Here is a 16,151-nt window from a genome sequence, read left to right as displayed (position 1 = left end):
TAATTTACAGTTTACAAGCCGATAGCCGGAGAAATAATAAAACTAATACACTTAAAATATGTGACAAAAATCGCGTAAACTGCGAATGTTTTTTTTTTTATGGCATGCCTCTTGTCTATCTTGGATTCAAAATCAAATTTGTGTAAAATTGTTGTTAAAAGTATAAACACATAGCTAAAAATTGTATGTGTGAATTTTTTCGAAACTATATTTTTGTTCGTTGAAGTTTGCGGAAGCCTACTCGAGAGGTATCTTTGATGCTGTCCCTAATTTTGAAATGATATTGACAGTAATAATATGTGAGTTTGAGTGCACTTATTAGTGCTTGTTTCCCGCCTCTCCACAAATAACATTTTGAAGTTTATCACTATTTATACCGATTTCTTTTTTTTTCTTTAACAATTAGGTGCTTGAGCTTGATAGTCTTTATATTTATCATATCTGTTCTTAAAAGCATTCACCAACACTGCTTCCAGGATATCTCTATCATGATTGACTATTTAATTCCATTTGTTTACTACTCTTTGTGTATAGAAATTTCTTCTTATTTCTTTATTACAATGTTTTATATATATTTTTTGCTGGTTCCCTTGGATTCATTATAAATAATGTTTTAGCATTTATATTTTCAAATCCCTTGATAATCTTATCTTAAAGGCCTCTATTATGTCTCCTCCATACCTGCTCTCCTCCAGTATAGTTAGATATAATCTCTTCAGTCTATCTCCATATGCTTTAGCTCAGGAACCAGTTTTGTGGCTTTTATTTGCACTCTTTTTTTTTATTTTAGGTACGGTGACCAAGCTTGTACAGAATACTCCAAATGTGGTCTTACATAAGTCTTATATAATATCAAAAATGTCTCAGCATCTAGAAACTCAAAGGACGATCTTATGATAGACTTGAGCTGTTCTCATCAAAGAGTGGAAGTTGTACGTCAGCTTATAACGCACCGTAAGCCCCAAATTTGCGGATCGCGATTTATTTATTTCTTTTCTGGTACTAGAACAAGAGCCAGGAACTTCAGATCCATAGTTCGGCACATTAAACACTGGACCGCGCTAACTACTCGAAAATTCTTAGTGAACTGAAATGTTTACCTCACTAACAAAAGAGGGTAAGAAATACTATATGTATATATAGTATATGACTATATGACTTATTCGACGTGGTACGTATTCGAGTACACTGATGGCTGGTGGATAAGTTCAAAATCTTATCCGAAACGTGGATTCTGGAAATGTTTCGAAGCGTAATATTTCAAACACAGACAGCGATGGAAACACAAATACACAAGTGAAATAAAATTTTCACAATAATATAGATTTTTTTTACATGTTGGCTGGTTTCAATGTTTTTATGTATTTGTGGTATGTGGGCATATCATATTTTTTGGTTTTTAGCTATATAGGATTTTTTTAATGTTTATTTTTTTTAATTTCTACAGTTTTGGTATAAAAATGTAATCCCGAACCCACTGAAGTTGTCTTGTTATAATTACTTTGTTCTGTATAATAGATTGTATTTACTCTGCCCGAAGGTATATTGCAGTAATATCGCACCAATTTGAACGCCAATACTGAACGGATTGAGAATTGTGATATCTTTCATTAGCTAATTGGATGACATCTGTGTATTACACCAGACCAACTCTATGAGAGAACAAGGCTTATGAGGTGACGCTTTTGCAAGAGAAAGAATACGAGCTTTCTTTGTAAATCAAAACACCCATTTACTCCCATTTCTACAATATGCGTGATCGCTTAGTTTGACAGAGATTATTCTGAAAGGAAGAAATGCTGACGACCCATTAGATGTGATTGTTTTCTTATTTGTAGAAATGCGCATGCTGCATTTTCTTTTGCTTTTTTTTTATTAATAAAGTCTAGTCGCTACTCGCAAAACATATGCAGTAGCTCACATGCCCTTTGCTTCAATATTCAAGCACGCCATTTAAGCAACTCATTCTTCAGGCATTGTGTATTAGATCGTTAAATCGTGGTCTAGTTGAAAAACTTTTACGTGGTCAGACAAACAAACTTACTTAGACATAACTTTATTTGTTATAACCACACATGAAGCAAACAATAAAGTATGGTAATGGATTTTATAAGAGTGTACACAGAGTATGAAACACTAATGACCGTTCAATGTGTGACTTGATTGTACAAGATGAAACAGAAAGTCATAAAAATGAAGAATAAAATCCGTACAAAGAAAAAAGTAGCTAAAAGGTGTTATAGCCGTCTACGAAACGAAACGAAGATAAATTATTTCAAAGTAAAGAAATTTTTAATGAAGGTAAATTTAGCTGCAATTACAGAAACGTCTGAATGCGTGTTCACAAAATGATAAGTACATTAATAAGTCGAGAAAGCTTATAGTAACTGTATTTAATGCAAAGTTATTTTTTCTGGGAAATTAAACGCAAGTTAAGTGTTGTTTGTGAAATACTTTGCAAATAAAAAACTAAAGTTATATAATGACAATATCATCGTGTAGAATAAAAAAGGTTAATTAAACAAAAAGCGGATAAATTAATTTTGAATGGAAAGGTCAATATGAAATTTAGACTCCCAGGAAATGGCCTTTCTAAAGATTGTTTGCTTCTTTGTTTTGAATTTCACGCAAAGCTACAAGAGGGCTATCTGCGCTAGCCGTCTCTAATTTAGCAGTGTAAGACTAGAGGGAAGGCAGTTAGTCATCACCACCCACTGCTAACTCTTGGGCTACTCTTTTACCAACAAATAGTGGGATTGACCGTCACATTATAACACCTCCACGGCTGAAAGGGTGAGCATGTTTGGTGGGACGGGGGTTCGAATCCGCGACCTTCAGATTGCGAGTCAAGCACCCTAACCACTATTAACAACAGTAACTATGTCATCTGTAAGAATGAATTTATTACATATTTAAACAGTAGATAGATCATAATTCATATTTAAACAGCAGATAGATCATCATTCATATTTAAACAGTAGATAGATCATCATTCATATTTAAACAGTAGATAGATCATCATTCATATTTAAACAGTAGATAGATCATCATTCATATTTAAACAGTAGATAGATCATCATTCCCATTGATAGAGCAACTATTTTTTTCATCTCAATTGTAAAAACAAAACAAAAACATAATACAACATAAAACATAATCGAAAGAAAGGAACACAATCTTTACTTTAAAGAATAAAAAAAAACAGCATGTATGCCTGCACAAGTGAGTGGATGGTTGCTTCTGTTGGATTGTTATCTGGTTCGGAAACTCTCTTTCTCTTAAGATTGGTCTTTGTTGAACCAAATATGATGAATACACAGAAAGACAGAGTATAACAAAGTCTCCATACTGATATAGGAAACTTTGGTGCACCCTGTGTATGGAGTCATTAGTTGTTGTTCTCTCACTTTTGGGATCCCAACCAATTCCAGAAGGAGATGCCACCAATGACTTTGATTCTAGATGGTAGATTTTCACAGGTCCACCAAAAACCCACTGGTTAGCCCAGGGTAAAAGGTTACTCCTGGCAACTCAATGTACAGTCACATATGAACCCAAGTATCATAAGTTTGGTCAAATGTGGTGTAAATTTAAAATTCTGGACACTACTTTACTCATTGGTTCACTATCTTTACCTATAGGGCCCATTGCCTCACCTGCAGGGGAAACAACTCTGAATGGCAGTGATCATCCACCAATGAAATGTTCAGACTTTTTCCAACTCTGTGTCGGCCATGTTTACCTTAAGCTGTGAATGATTCTCAGGTGTACCATCAACTCGAATTGTCTGGGTGCTCCACACATGAGCAATAGTCTTACATCCAGGAGAAGGCTTCAACTATACTTGATACTTCTTTCCAGCAGCCATCTTTCTCTCTCTCTCAGTCATAAATACTTCTACATCCAAAATAAGGCATTCTATCAGTAAAAGCATTCCTTCAACTTTCTAACTCTAGTACAGAGTCAAAATCTACACAGCCCTACCTGGTATTCAAAGTGCTTTGTTTGATGGAGACATCTTGAGAAAAAGAGGGCTGCTGAGTCTGGTAAAAATCTAGTAGAATTAACTGTCAAGTTTTCAAACACAGATTACTAAAGCTAACCTGTCTAATACTAATAACCTATCTAATATCTCAGTTTACCTGAGAATACCACAAGTAGTTAGAAAGTATAAATTTGATGCTATGGCCACAAGATTTATTACAGAGTATGTGTTAAATCTTTTCTGATACAGGAAACCTTTGTGTTATTGTCTCAGTGATGGTGTCAACACATGGCAGTTATTTTCTCAAAACCAATATGGAAAGTATGTAACAAAAGCATGTTACAGTTTTATCAGACTTTGGTTCTGTTAAATCTTATGATGTAATACACAAATTATTTCGTATTCCCAAACAACATACAAATACAGGTTTATTGCTGGGTCTAAAAAAGCTACAACTAATGAATAGTCAATTGTAGTAGGTAATGGTTTGAAATACATTAAACAGCCTTTAATGAAATACTATAATATTATCAGAGAGAGAACTCATATTCATCCATTCATACCATTGGTAATTCCATTACGTGTAAACAGAAAATTAAATGCTTTGAAGCTAAAACAGTAGAAACATTTGATTTCTATAATATTTACATTAATCTTCCTATTGATAAAATTAAAGTCCTTCATCAACAGTTTCAATGCATCTTAATATTCTGGAAAATTGATATTATGCATCAATAAACCCAGATGTTTCTATGAAAGTGTCACTCAAAAAAAATCAGTTTCAAGTTAAAAGAATTCTGTCAGGCTATGTGTTTTTATATGAATGCAATCTGACCAACATGATTCAATAAATACAAGGAATTTGATTAGGAGACTAAACTCAACCCACACATTGTAGATTTACATTTATTTGAACTGCAATTTTCCTACATAACAAATCTCAGTAAGAAAGACTAAAAAAACTTTACATATCAGTCACACTTGTACATATATATTCTTATATCAAACTTTTATAAACATAGTCAAACAGCTTTATACATCAGAAGATAAAAAAATTTCACTAAAAAACAATACACAGTATCTCAGTTTAGACATCAACATCATTAATGAAGCATTTGCTTTCAAAGTTTTCAATGAAGTGGACACTTTCAACTTTGAAGTTATAAACTCTCTATTTACAAATATGTTACAATTTGGTACTGTTCAATGAACTTTAACTCTATTACAGTACTTGCTTGTGTTTGTGTGTACCTTAATTTAATCCATTTAGAAGTAGCTGGATCAAGATACAAGTAGAGTAGTCAGTCCTGTTTTACTACATTTAGATGCAACTGGATCAAGATACAAGTAGTCAGTCCTGTGTAACAACATTCTTTGATATTTTTTTAATTCATTATTTGTTGAAAATGTGTATTCTCTGATGTACTTTTAACACACTATTTGTTCGAAAGTATTTCCCACACACTTCACAACTGTAAGGTTTCTCTCCAGTGTGTATTCGTAGATGTTTTTCTAAATTACGTTTTCCTCCAAAATGTTTTTCACAAACTGCACAACTGTAAGGTTTTTCCCCAGTATGTATTAGTTGATGTTGTTTTAATCCACTTTTTGTTATAAAGTGTTTTCCACAAACTGCACAACTGTAAGGTTTCTCCCCAGTGTGTATTCTTTGATGTATTTTTAAATTACCTTTTGTTCCAAAATGTTTTTCACAAACTGCACAACTGTAAGGTTTTTCCCCAGTATGTACTATTTGATGTATTTTTAAATCACTATTTGTTAGAAAGTGTTTTCCACAAACTGCACAACTGTAAGGTTTCTCCCCAGTGTGTATTCTTTGATGTATTTTTAAGTTACTATTATTTATAAACTGTTTTTTACAAACTTCACAACTGTAAGGTTTTGTCACAGTATGAGTCCCCAGATGCCTTTTTAAGTTACTATTTGTTCCAAATTGTTTCCCACACACCATACAACTGTAAGGTTTCTCCCCAGTGTGTGTCCTTTGATGTTTCTCTAAGTCATTATTTGTTGCAAATTGTTTTTCACACACTGCACAACTATAAGGTTTCTCTCCATTATGTATGTTCTGATGTACTTTTAACAAACCATTTACTCGAAAGTGTTTCCCACAAACTACACAACTGTAAGGTTTTTCCCCAGTGTGTATTCTTTGATGCTTTTTTAAATCACTATTTCTTCCAAAACTCTTACCACAAACTGGACAATTGTAAGGTTTCTCTCTAGTATGTATTCTTTGATGTATTTTTAAGTTACTGTTATGTTTAAATTGTTTTCCACAAACTGTGCAATTGTAAGGTTTTTCCATAGAGTGTATACTCTTATGTAGATTTAATTCAACATTTCTTCTAAATTGATTTCCACAAACTACACAGTTGTAAGGTTTCTCCCCAGTATGTATACTTAGATGTGTTTTTAAGTTACTACTTGTTGCAAATTGTTTTCTACAAACTTCACAGCTGTATGGTTTCTCCCCAGTATGTATTCTTTGGTGTGTTATCAATTCACTATTTCTTCCAAAACATTTATCACAAACTGGACAATTGTAAGGTTTCTCTCCAGTATGTATTCTTTGATGTCTTTTTAAGTTTCTGTTATGTCTAAATTGTTTTCCACAAACTGTGCAATTGTAAGGTCTTTCCATAGAGTGTATACTCTTATGTCGTTTTAATTCATTATTTGTTCTAAATTGTTTTCCACAAACTACACAATCATAAGGCTTCTCCCCTGTATGTATTGTTTGATGTATTTTTAAGTTACTATTGTTTTTAAATTGTTTTCCACAAACTACACAATGATAAGGCTTCTCCCATGTATGCATTTTTTGATGTACTTTTAAGTTATTATTGTTTTTAAATTGTTTTCCACAAACTGTGCAATTGTAAGGTCTTTCCATAGAGTGTATAGTCTTATGCTGTTTTAATTCATTATTTGTTCTAAATTGTTTTCCACAAACTACACAGTTGTAAGGTTTCTCCCCAGTATGTATACGTTGATGTGTTTTTAAGTTACTACTTGTTGCAAATTGTTTTCTACAAATTTCACAACTGTAAGGTCTCTCCCCAGTATGTATTCTTTGATGTATTTTTAAGCTACTGTTATTTCTGAATTGTTTTTCACAAACTGCACAACTGTAAAGTATCTCCCCAGTGTGTGTTCTTTGGTGATCTTTGATGGGACTATTTCTTTTAAAAGTTCTTCCACAAACCACATATGTATATGATTTCTCTCCAGTGTGTATCCTTTGTTTTATTATGGTATCCACTGTTTCCAAGTCTTGTCCACAGATTACCTGATTGTATGGTTTACCAGTATCTTCACGTGTATCAAATTCCTTTAGGTTATTTTCATTTAAATTTGTTTCTCCACAAACATCACTGTTGAATTTTGTAACTTCTCTTAAGCAATCTTCTTTTCTTAAGACATGATAACCAGAAAACTGACTTCTACAGCAGGTGTTTATATCTAAAATCAATATATATTATACAACAAATATAATAAATCAATCATACATTCATTTATTAAATGAAATTATAAATTTATTTAAATGGACTAACACAGTCAACACAAATATAAATCTATTAACAGTAAAAACAATTACGATGCAGTTTTCATAGTTTCACACTTATAAAAACTTCTCTCTACATCTTACATGTTGATAGAAACATAAAATGCAGATAACAGAAGAAGTTGAAGAAAAAGGTTTACAGTAGACAAAGTCTAGAATCAACTATGAAAATATGATGGTAAAGTGTCACAACAACAAAGTTACTTTCAGACAGTAATTTTCTAGATTAATTCTTAGAAATACCTTCTTACTTCAAGTCACTGATTATCAAGAAATCTTCTAATGTTTTATATTATTGATACGTTGATTAACATTAATAGTTCAAACTTTCTGTTCAAAAGATCTATATGCAAGTTAAACAAATAATTAGAAATGCCAAGAATTTGACAAAATAAAACTGTTTATCAATATGTTAATTATTCTTTTAACAAGTTTCATCTGACTCTAAACTGTAAGATTACTGGCTTCAGCATACAAAATTAAGTGATCGGGAGTTCGAGATCATTGAAGTTCCAAAATCCAGAGTTCTGTATGTGTTCAGAAAATCATTTCAATGGAAATTAATTATAGCAACAAATTCTCTGTATATTCTGAAATATTAAACTAAAGAAAATGGCTGCAACAATTACTCACAAAGTTGATACATTAAGAACCAGAAAGATAATAAACACTGGTTAGCCAGAAGTTTCTTTCAGTTTCATTTTATATTAACAATGACTATTAGCAACATCAAATTCCAGTAAAATGTAATTTTAACATTTTCTTAATTGTTTTGTTTTCATTTTGTCATTTCAAAATTTAGCGTGATTGTTTCCAAGTAGAGGTATGAAAAACACACCAAACATGGAGCTATACACTTCAAGTTAATCAGGCCTCAAACAATTCAATAACTTTTAAAATATTACCAAGAATTCAAACATTTCTTTTCAGCCAGTGTTTATGAATTTGAAGTTACTGGAGATTTATATACTTACCAGAAGTACTTTCCAGCCTAGGTTCAATTTGTTGTAAATGTTCTTTGAAATCAGTTTTTGTTTTCACATTCATAACACTATACTTTGAACAATCCAAACCATCATCGCTGCTGTAACTGAACTTTGAAATAACCTCATCTTGTGGTAGATCACCAAGCTGCTCTGTTTTTAATTTGATAACTATGTTCTAAAATTAAACCATGTATTCAAAAGGTCAGTAAAAATAACAGCTAATGGCATAAATAAATAGCTAAATATATATAGTCTCTACAATGTACTAAATTAAAACATTACTATACAAGTCTAACATTTAACAAAGTTACTTGTAATGAACAGTAATAAAACCATTCAAACACTTAAATTAATCTTAATGGTTTTTTTTCAATAACCAACAAAACAACATAGAAAAAATTTAGAGAAAAACAGTTTGATATCTATTACTTGTAGTTTCAGGTTCTGAATTAACATACACGACTTAAAGACAATAAATTATTTAAACAAAGAAAAAAAAGTATTGAGCCTTAAATGCATATCATATTGATATGAAATAAACCACGTACATTCTGAAATTTTAGGGTTTTCAATTTTACTCCTTTATCTAAAAAAAAATGGCACATTAGACATGTTTTCAGGTATTAAGATTACAGGTATTACAGAAACCAGCATTGATGCTAGAATTATACATTTTATAACAATTTTATTTCTTTTAAAGACAAATCAGCAGGAAATATAAACATTTTTTATGTAAATAAATCAGATATACATTACAATCTATATTACTGATAAAACATGCACAGGAGCTTCAGGAAATAAATTTTGGTTCACAATACAAGTGTGTCCCAATTTAGGGAAGGAAAAATATATAAAAAATGAAGAAACATTCACGTACAGAACAGCTCAGTTTAAAACAGATTATACAGGATCATTCTTTAAAGTGGAACATTGTCAGCAGCACCAAGCTAGTAGAGTACTTTTAAATCACCATAGAAGAACTGGCTGACACAGCAAACAATGAATCAGAGTAAACTGTTGAGATTAATTAGCATCTCAACCTTAGGCCATACACCAAATGGCCTACTCACAAACAATAATATTGAGATTAATTAGCATCTCAACCTTAGGTCATACACCAAATGGCCTACTCACAAACAATAATATTGAGATTAGCATCTCAACCTTAGGTCATACACCAAATGGCCTACTCACGAAGAATAATATTGAGATTAATTAGCATCTCAACCTTAGGCCATACACCAAATGGCCTACTCACGAAGAATAATATTGAGATTAATTAGCATCTCAACCTTAGGCCATACACCAAAGGGCCTGCTCACATAGTAAGCTATTAATTTTTATGAAAATTCCAGAGATAACTTAATAGCTGCAGTATGCACCCTACCAGGCAAGGATTAACTGGTTTGACTCTCTCTTTATGACCAAGTCAAACTGTGCATGTTATGACCTGTTACCATGTTAAAACGTAACAAAGTGGTTTTGGATCATTCAATTCTAGTGACTGATATATTTATAATGTTCTAACAGGTATAACATAACAATTTTGTATCATTCCATACTAGTGACTGATATATTTCTGTTGTTCTAACAGGTATATCATAGATGTTTTGTATCATTCCATTCTAGTGACTGATATATTTCTTGTGTTCTGACAGGTATATCATAGCTGTTTTGGATCATTTAATTCTAGTGACCGATATATTTCTAGTTATGTAACAGGTATATCATAGTAGTTTAGGATCATTTAATTCTAGTGACTGATATATTTCTAGTTATCTAACAGGTATATCATAGCAGTTTTGTATCATTCCATTCTACTGACTAATATATTTCTAGTTTTGTAAAAATCCACATCTGAAAGCTAGATAAATTATTTTTGGACACAATTAAAGGAGGCTTAGAGAAGAATGTTACTGAAAGTGTAAATTGCACCACATATACAGTGAGTACTAGAAATGTGTAAGCCACAAGCCTACCCTAACAACATTTAAAGCAAAATAAGCATACAAAATTACACTAAATTGAGCACTAGTATGAAGTATGAAACAAGGTTACTTACTGTGACATTATGAGATACATCTAATGGGCTTTCACTTTTATTGCTTTTTACTTGCAGTAATCTGATAGTAGTTGGTCAAATATAGAGCAATAAAACGATATAATTTAAATAAAGCAGACGTATGAAAAGCTTACAAGATTGAAGCTGTTATAAGATAATTAATATGGTTCTTTCTAACAATAGTGCAATCACGGCAGAAAACATTTATTTTATTTCTCTGTACATTGATGATTTTGCGACAGTTGTAATATGTATAGTTTTATAGTTCCAAGGTTAGTAAACCTGACAAACTTCATTCTCATAGGGTTAACTCTTTCTATATGGCTGGGTCAAAGTGTGCATTTTAAACTGAAAATTAAGTTAATTAACAACTTTATTGTCAATATATTTTAATAAAAGTGGCATGAAAATGTAGTTTACAATTAACATTTTCATATTAGCTAAGTTTTAACTTCTTAGTTCAAAAAATATTTAAAATATTACAGACTTTTTTCCTGTGTCACATGATACATCCTAGCCCCAAATTCTTCAAAAAAAAAGCTAAAAAAAGCTGTTGCAGTTTTAATAAATTAAAATATAAACTATATGTAATTAGAAGCAAGAATCTACAGTTGGAACATTTTAATTTCTTGATGTACTTACATACAAACAAATCTGACAAACCCACCATGAAAGTCCCCTCTCTCTGACTTTGATAATGTTTGCTAATCAACGTTATATGGCTGAGTGACTAATTTTTTAACCTATTAATAGCTTACTTAAAATGCAGGATGAATTATAATAGTTTTGAGCCTTTCTGTTTTATTGCTTCTTATATTTTTTGTGTTCTAAAATGCATATTTAAAAGCTACATTAAGGTTCTATAAATTATGTAAAAGAAATATGAAAACTATAATTTATTAAAAGTATTTTTAATCTTATCATTCAAACTTAAGAAAGTTAATATTTTCCTTAACTGTAAAATGTATTTTCAATAGTATTTTCACTAAAATTTTCATTAAAAATAAAGGAATCAGTTTGTAAAGTCCTTACTGAGTGCATCCACAGCTAGGGCCTGAGGAACCAGAGACCAAAAAAAAAAAGAAGCATCTCGGTGTTGAGGAAAGTGACAAATGCAATCAGATGTAGAGTACCCCACATAGCCACTTGAAAATGTAAGGGTCAAGAGACCATTCTGTGGGAGAAACATAGTCTAGTCTGGAAAGGCAACCTTCAACAAGGTTGAAAGCACCCAGAACATGACACACAAGGAGACATACCTGTAGCATGTGGACCCATTATACAAGTTCTAATATTTAGCCACAAATGGAATAGGAACAGGTGCCCCCATGATGAGTGATATAAGCCACAACCATGGAATTGACTGAATGGATCACGTTGAGTCTCTTCTGTATAGTAGGAAGAAAATGATCCAAAGCATGTCATACTGCCAGAAGCTACAAGTGGATAAGGGAATACTTTTTGAATGGGGATCAATGATTGAAAGCCTCCTGATATTGACCCCCACCCTCCAATTGTGGAAAAAAACATTTGTGAACAGATGTAAACCCAGATGAGGAGATGGATGCATTACTTTCATCATTATGTTGTCCTTGGTCAACCACCAATATAGATCATCTATAGGGAAGGAGGAAAGGAAATTTGGGAGTCCAAGGGTTGTGCAGAGGCCACTGAAGAGAACACATATGTGCCTGATCCAAGGGGATAAGGGCTCCCACAGAAGCTTAAGTTTCAAAATGCAATAGAACCTTGCATGCAGAAAGCAAGGGAGCAGCAAAAGCATGGAGAGCTGAATGCTCCATCAAATGGTGATGAAGTAGAAAAGGTGTTGGGCCCAATCAAGGTGGGTGTTGAAAAATATACTCAATGGGATAAGACATTGGGTAAACAAAAAGAAAGATTTCTTCAACTTGATAACCCAATCAACATGAGCTGCTTCTGTCAGTAGCAGAAAAGTGTGTTGAGAAGGCTACAGTTCAAAATGAGCCAACAGGAGCCAGTCACCGAGGTAGTGGTGTAAATGCAATTCTCAATCATACAGAAGTTGAGCCCGAAGTAAAAACTGGGGAAGGGTGGGTGACAGGCTCAACAGCTATCTTTGATAGAAGAGGTCAGCACAGCCTCTTATGTATTTTAACAGATAGAGGGATTCTGAGGTAAAAGAGTGGATATAAATACAGGAGGTAAATAAAAAGACCTGTTGACAAAACGTGAATCACCCGAGGATCAATACTGAATTCCCGCCACAGGGGAACAAAATCAGTCAAATGTGTCCCACTGGACCGGAAACCACCTGATAGTCACCAGAACCACTGGTGATGATAAATCTGATGTAGAAACACATGACAAAATGTCACACCCTTAGTAGTAGGAACTTGGAAAGGATGGGAGGGAGCAGGAGGAGAAACAGTTATGTGAAAAGCATGGGATCATAATGAGACAAATGAACAACCAAAGATGAAAAATTCCAATGTTGTCTCACATATTCCACAAATGATTACAAAGACTCAGAAATATCTCCAAAACCTGACCAATTGAGAAAAGGAGCTATAAGGAAGTCACGAAAATAAGTGGAAGGGAAAATAACTTGTGACAAGACAGTATCCCTCCCAATAAAATCCCAACAGCAAATGAACCATGTGTAATAGAATATGTTCAGAGTCAGCTCCCTACATTGGCAAAAGTGACACCAACTGTTAATAGCCAAGTTGATTAGTCTGATGATAAACCAAAGCATAATGACAGGAAGCACATGGAGGGTGAGGCATGCTAGTACCAGCCCTCAACTGAGAAACGAAATGCTCAGCATGAACCCTGATGACAGGTGAAGGAGGGAAACAAGGTACTTGAAGAATTGGGTGGCATGTAACAAGGAAGGAACAGGAACAAATGAAAACATGGAAAACTATAAAATGGAATATACTAGAGAAATCATATCCAATAAGACTGAGTTAGGCATTGCAGATTCCACAGGAGAGGCTTGGGAAGGCACAGCAGAATTAGGTGGAGGAAAAAAGGCTATCAAAATCCTCCATGTTATGAATAGATTCAGACAAATCAGGAGGAACACGAACATTATCGGAAGAAGAAGGTCAACTCATATAACAATATAGACAATGAATGATACCTGAAAATCCTCAGTAGAGACCCCCAGATGGTCCGACCTGAAGCCTGTGTAGTGGTATATGAAGTAGTGGTAAAAAGATCAGAAGTGTAACATAAACTTCAGAATTCATCTTAAACTGTGAAGAATTGAAAAGATATTGATAAACAAAGGTAAGTTTTCATAGCAAAATACTAATAAAAACTAAGTGTAGCAAAAGAAGTTAGTAAAATCACTACTTCGTACACAAACAAAAAATTAACACATGAAGAGAGCACAACTGAAAACATTTGCACTAGATCATTGCCTAACAAGAAGTGATAGTTACGTAGAATTGAATAGAGGGAGTCACATGCATCAGGAAGGTTGTCGCATGATGATTTTCATCGATCGTGAGGTACAATGAAGTTCAAGGCTTGTTGCATGTGAAAATAATTTAGCATATACAGGACAGCACTGAACGAGAACAAGTGTTAATGTGAGTAGAGGTAAGGTAACATACTGGAAAAGGTTGTATCAGTAGTATCAGAAGATAAATAGTAGCAGGAATGTGACTACAAACATCTCACTATATATTATACTCTAGGTAAATGAAGTACAGAAAAAAACATTATAAACAACAAAATATAACAGTTTTAATATGTAAGTTACCTCAGCTTTCTCTGTAGCTCCATCACATTTCTCTTCTTGTTCCTTTTTTGATACACCAAACTTCAAACTGGCATGTGAAGATCTTTCTTCTAAGGAGTCAGCTTCTGTTTCTAGAGGTATAAATAATGTATTTGTTTATAACATGACAGAATACAACTGCTATGTCTGACTTTCCTCTAGTTCTAAAATCTCTTAAACTATCTTTACATTTTTGAAAGAACTGATCATCTTTGGTTTCTATTCCTCAGAAGCCATCCCGGGAGGATAATTAACATCAAAATACCTACCATGTTTATTGGATTGGCCCAGACTTTTATTACTTTAGACAATTCTCCTTGCAACCACTGTACTGTAAACAATCTGATATATCCTCTCCTGTTGTGTTCTCAAAAGTAGGATTATGATAAACTCTGTGGGAATCTTGGCTTATTGCACCAAAGAAGCATGTTTGCTATGATAATGTCCTATTATAGTATAACATAAACAGTCTAATGACAGGAGCAGTGATTCATTGCATTATGTTTGACAGGTTTCTATTTGAGCTGCTAACAGTAAAATAAACATAGGAAATAGATGTGAAAATGTTAGAAGTAGAAACTCCCAGAAGTACTTTGGAACTTATTGATCAATAACATAAAAAGAATGAAAAACACACCAGAAAAACCAGAAAAACTGAAATTTAAATCAGTAGAAAACCATCATAAATAATTGATTAACAATTTTGAAACACATCCATACAAATTGAATGAATACATATAGAAGTAGAGTAGAGATAATAATGGATAGTATCCATTATAGAAAATGTCGTGGAAAAGAATGAAGTTATTTTGAGTGTCAGTGCTTAGGAGGAGCTACTGTACAAGGAAGTTATGTCATCCTCCTATTAGTAGACAGCTATCATTTTGTGATGATGTCATCATGCACTAGTGCAATTAACATTAAACACATGCTAATTTAGTGGAAGTTAGCTCAAGGCTAGAGGCTTGCAAATCTCATAGAGATGTATGTGGAATCAAGTTATTCTGTGTACTGAGGTGATGTAATGCCTTGGAATTTTGTTGGATATTTAGTATGGTTTTACTAGAGGAAACATTTGTTTCACTAATCTTTTGATGTTATTTGAATATGTTACTGCCTATGTAGATGAAGGAACAAGTGTAGGTCTGGTACATTTGGATTTTCAGAAAGCATTAGCTAAGGTACCACATAAAAGACTTGTTAAAAGAATTATCTCTGTATGTGTAAGGATAGGTTGGCTCATTGGACACCCAAAAGAAAGCAGAGTGTTGTTATAAATAAAGTACAGTCAAACTAGATTAATGTCATGAGTGGGGTACCTCAGGGCTCAGTGTTCAGACCTTTGCCATTTTTGATTTACACTAATGAAATAGACAAAGGAATGATTAATATATTACTTAAATTTGCCAATGGCATTAAAGTTTTGGGTGTTGCTGACTGTGAGGATAATCTATGCATCTACGTACCCTGTGTACTTATTAATTAGCTCCTCTGACCTACCTTTCCCTACATCATTAACCCCTACATGCACCATAAAAACTGCTTCTCTGCTAGCCCCCTTTATTATATCTCCAGCTCTGTCAATTACATTCTTCACCTGTGCTGATGGGTAGCATAATCTGATTCTTTTCTCCCTATTTACCCCACAGACTATTCTATCCACATGCCTTGTCAAGGAATCAACTATAACTATACCCTCCTTATCATACACATCCTTCTCTGCCCATTTTGTATTCCTTACCTCCAATAGTTCCTCA

This window comes from Limulus polyphemus, unplaced genomic scaffold (assembly GCF_000517525.1).
Source record: "Limulus polyphemus unplaced genomic scaffold, Limulus_polyphemus-2.1.2 Scaffold2688, whole genome shotgun sequence".
Taxonomy (NCBI): domain Eukaryota; kingdom Metazoa; phylum Arthropoda; class Merostomata; order Xiphosura; family Limulidae; genus Limulus; species Limulus polyphemus.
This window is presented reverse-complemented; position numbering follows the sequence as displayed.